Below are 5,118 nucleotides of genomic sequence, written 5' to 3' on the forward strand. Positions count from 1 at the left end.
CCCCAAAGCTACCCCGCCATCTCAGCGCAGAAGCAGCGTGGCTTCAACCGAGCTGCTTCAGCCGAAGCATGCCTTGACGGCTCCTGCCAGCTATCCCGTGGATGCTATCACGGAGTCTCAAAATTGCCACCTTATAACGCAATGGATGAATTTGAAGGTCAAGGCGGCTGTTGGCTCTGTTTATCCTACTGAACCCGGCGCAACTTCTCACTGCCGGCCGATTCCAGAAGGATATGCTAGGGTGATGGTGGATGAAATAACGGACGGATTTGAGAACCTCCAGCTTGACCACCCTACCGGTGAAGGGGAGACTCGGCTGGGGTCTGCTCTGAAGACTCCATGCTTATGGCGGAAAGAGCTCATCAACCTTCTGAACTGGATGCCTCCGCCTCCTCCTCCTCCTTCGGTGAGTCAGGGCACTCCGCCTCCTCCACCGCCTCCTCCTCCGGTGAGTGATGATCAGGGCCCTCGGCCGGCTCCTTCTCCGGCGCGTGGCGGTACTCCGCCTCCTTCTCCGCCTGCGCCGGCGCGCCTGAGCAGCCAGCCTCCTCCTTCTCCGCCTCGTCAGCAAGGGCGGAAGAGACCCGCTGCCGCTCCGGCAGCTGCTCCGGCGCGTCGTAGTCCTTCTCCTCCGCCTCGTAAGCAAGTAAAGAAGACAACCGCTCCGTCTGCTCGGCCAGCGTCTAGCAGTACAACCAGAGGCGGGAGGACATACAGATTCGGTCCTTCTCTGAAGAGTCCACAGAAGTTACCATTCGAGAGGACCCCGGAGGAGAACGCGAAGATCGCGCGAACCGAAGTGGATGACTGGTTTAAAGGGTTGAAAGCAAAGAGACATCCACCTCCGGAGGAGAAGGTAGATCCGGTGAAAGTGAAGCGCACTCTGGCTGCCCTGGCAAAACCACCCAAGTCTCCGCCGAAAGGCAACTATGAGCGCATTATTGCAAAGACATGGGCCGAAGCGGAGCGGTCGGGAAGTACAGTCAGTGATCAAAGGCTGAAAGGACGACGAGCAGCTGGGAAACAAATTGCCCAGCTCGGCGAACAAGCGAAGCAATCGTGCCCCCCGCTCAAGGTGCCTAGCGACATCGTCGATCCGAGGATGGTGCCCGGTTATTGCAATGTTGACGATTACCTGCCCGACGATGTACATTATGATCCCATGGAGGTGCAGATACACAGATACGAGTACGGGAAGCCTCTCGTCAAAGATGAAAAATCTTTAACAACGATGATGCGAAGATTACATGATTGGTACTTGAAAATCTGCAGAGAGTCTGGGGGGAGGAGTACTTTGTATGCGAGAGTTAAACCGGAGCATGACCTCGTTGGAATTGAACTGTTGCCTATTCCATTTGAGGAGTTCTATCAGTTTTTCAATCAATTGGCCCTCGATAAAACAACGGTCACCTGCTACTGTCTGTAAGTACTACTACTTCTGTCATTAAGTCTCTCTATATAGCTCATCTCTTTCATTGCATGTATTTATAATTATCCTCACTATATTATGCAGATTGAAGATCGCCGAATTGAAGAAAATACAAATCGGTGATACTGGGTTCGTTAACACATATCTCATAGATGCAACTGAGGTTGAACATCGTCCTGAAGATACCGAGGCCAACTTGCTACGATCATTCAAAAAAATGAAAACAAAGATATAATACTCTTTCCTTACAACTTCAAGTGAGTGTTACTGTCTTGTACATATTCGGTTTCCCTTATATATTAGTCCAGGTTATAGTAATGTAATTGATGAGTTATGCATGTGTGCGCAGGTACCACTATATTCTCCTAGAGATTAGGCTTGAGCGGGGAGTAGTAACTGTCTTGGACTCTAAACGAAAAGATCCCCAGGAGTATGCGGACATGACTGAAATCCTCAAGAAGTAAGTTAAATCGATCATTATCCACCATATCAGCAACTTTGTTCATTTCCTGATATCAAGTAATTGTTTTCTTTGTCCGGCAGGGTTTGGAGAAAATTCACCAGGAAAGTTTCGGGACTGCCGAAGGAGCTGGAATTTAAACACCCGAAAGTAAGTACTATAGTAGCATGTTCTGCTCATCTCCTAGCTAGTGATTCAAGCGCTAGTTTCATCAATACCATTTATCATTCTTACTTATCAGTTTGATTGACCTCTATTTCTTGTAAAGTGGTTGTGGCAGGAACAAGGGAATGATTTCTGTGGATACTACATCTGCGAGTCCATCCGCCACACGACCTGTGAGCGGGGCGGGTACTCTGACGAACAATATGAAGTACGTAAATAACAACATTCACAATTTTATTTTATTACCATCATCTGTGTTAAGTTTCATTCATTCATATATATATGTATTGACCCCCTTCTTCAAATTAGATGTTTCGGAAGCGGGATGAACTCCTAGCACCAGCTCGCATGCGAGCAATTCAAGAGGAATTGACGGCATTCTTAAGAAAGATAAGAAGAAAAAACTGAAAATAAAAATTTGCATGGATCTTAATATAAAATCTCATAAATATAGCATCGACTAAGACATAATTAACCAAGCCAGTCCACTGAAATTTAAAAAATTATCTAATGATTCTCAAATATTTACGCATATATGTATTGTTGAGATGGAAATGAAATAAATGTGTGTAAAAAGGGTAAGAAATGAAGCATTACATATGTATCAATAAAGTAGGGGTTGGAAGTTGTACGCATGAATCTGAAAGAGGACTGGGTGGCGATCACGTTAGAAAAGAGCTTGCGAGCCGAGCATCCACAGGAGAGTGGCCATTATCATGAGCGACGCCCACTCCGGCACCGGAGCACCTGCTGGTGCCGTCTCGAACTTTAGCCGCCCGCCACCGTTGCCATAGATGTCGTAGGTCATCTTCCTGCCTGCCTGCAGAAGGCTACCCAGCACCGAGCCGGTAGCCGCCGACGGCAGTATGGTGATTGGTGAGGCACGTCTGCCCGCTGTCGTCGGCGAAGAAATAGTTCTCCACCTTGAGCTCCATCGCCGCGCCGGCGCCGTTAAACAGAAGCGCGAGCGTCGGGACCTTGGCTTTGGCAAGGTCCTGCGTGAGGAAGCACACGCGATCGAGGTTGCCTCCGGCTGCGGCGTTCACCGGAAACACGCCCTGCGACTGGATCCTGCCCACGAGCTCCGGCTTCAGGACGTTGTACGCGGCCTTGTCGAGGTAGGTAAACGGCAGAGTGGTGCTCAGGTAAACCCCGCCGGAGCCATCCTGCCGGACGTCGAAGGTCCCGGCGGGGATGGCTGTGAGGAGCTGGTCGTCTACCTGCACGCCCGTGAGGTTGACGTAGTACAGGTAAGGGTTCTGGTGTTCTGTGGCCGGCAGCAGCAGCGTGCTGCTGCTGCTGCCGCCGCCCCCTGTAGTCGTCGTCGCCGTCTGCAGCGCGGTGTAATCGGCGCCGGCGCCCCAGCTCCAGCTGAGGTGCCCACGCGCACGCGCACTCGCATTTTTTCCGCCGGCGGGGTCGCCGGGAGGCGAGATAAAGTAGGTGAAGCTGGAGATTTTGAGCTGCGACACGAGGGAGAGGGGTCCCCTGCTGAAGCCGGCGAATCCGGAGGCCCCGTCGAGGCTGGGCACCGTGATGTCGCCGCTGCAGCCGAACACCACGCCTTTGACGGGCGTGGCCCCGAAGCTGAACGTCTCGGTGGCGAGGAAGCCGGACGTGGTGCCAGTGTAGTAGGGCTTTACGTACCCGCAGAGATTGTCGTCTTGCACGCGGCACTGGTGCTCGCCCAGGACGGGGAGCATGTAATCGCAAATCTGGGTGTCGCAGCCGACCAGGGCGTAGGAGGAGGAGTTTCTGGGGAGGAATGTGGGCGTCGTCGGCGGCGTCAGCCTGGTGCAGGAGGGGCAGCGTTTACACTGCGCCCAGACGAGGTCGCTGGCGATGTCCATGACGACGGAGAGGGGCTGCGGCGATGTCCCAACGGCGAGGTCGAAGATGAAGGGGCTGAAACGTCCGACGCCGCGCTGCCCACCTGCTGGCCGTCGTTGCGCTGGCCCGCAGGTAGGCCCTGCTGCGCCGACGAGACAGGGGCCGGAGGCAGAGGAAGAAGAAGAAAAAGAGAAAGAAGTGAGGCCGCCATTGCTACCGTCACTGCGACGGTCTTAATAGCCGTACGTATTATATCTGTGGCTTCTGAAATTGTGAGTGGCCATGTCCGTGCTTACTTCTAGCTAGGTTTTGCTACTAGTAGCTCATGCAGGTCGCTATCCAAAGTATATATATCATCCATCCATATATTGTCGTCAAAACCCTGCCATGCATGACGATAAAAGCCATTTGGCAAATGTTGTCATGTGTGACCAAATGTGTTTGTCTAGGCGAAGAGTTTGCCTTTTATTCTGTCCATCCAAGAAACATCGAGTGCGACGTACACATGCTTACAAGTTGATGAGTTCACCGGCCGTAGATATATCGCCTCGCTGCCGTCTTTGTATGGATTCCATACGGGCGCTGTGATAACCGCATGCCACTGGGAGGCCCTAGCTTATCTACCTTGTTTTGTTTGGCTCCCTGAAAAAGAAAACTTGGTTTTGTTCGGCAGTACACTGCTCGAAATGACCATATATCTATCCATGTACACTACGACGGAATTTTTTACCGAGTAGTGCTACACCTACGTAGAGGATGTTATGTGGTTTACGTAATCAGCGACGTGGCTAATTATGATTGGAGAAGGGGGAGGGAAGGCCCCCACCCACCTGAAAATAGGGGGCAGAGAAGTTTCAAGGAAGGTCACATAAGAAAGGTTCGTAGCTTTAAGTGGATATAGGATTATCAGTTTTTGCCCGTGTATGCATAGTAGCTATCCGCACTACAATCATTGAGTTTGACGAATACCGAGTTGTTTGCCGAGTGTATTGAGTTGTTTGCCGAGTGTATTTCATCGCGCACTCCGAAAATGACATGTGCTAAATGCAATGCATATCTATACGTACTAATATTTATCTATATTTATATATCTATGCCTATTAATAAAGGAAGTTAAATGATAAATGTCACACGTGTGGCATTAAACACTTCAGCCCTGACTTTTTTCTAACTAAAATTGCCATCCAAAAAGAAAAAAAAAATTGAAACTTGTCATCCGAAAAAAGTTGCCATG

General features: G+C 50.6%; 1 pseudogene; it reads right to left on the minus strand.

The window, feature by feature from the left end:
• Window positions 1-2,721: 2,721 nt before the first annotated feature.
• On the minus strand, window positions 2,722-3,904 carry LOC125518494 (annotated as a pseudogene).
• Window positions 3,905-5,118: the final 1,214 nt, after the last annotated feature.

The sequence above is a fragment of the Triticum urartu genome, chromosome 7 (assembly GCF_003073215.2).
Source record: "Triticum urartu cultivar G1812 chromosome 7, Tu2.1, whole genome shotgun sequence".
NCBI classification, from domain to species: domain Eukaryota; kingdom Viridiplantae; phylum Streptophyta; class Magnoliopsida; order Poales; family Poaceae; genus Triticum; species Triticum urartu.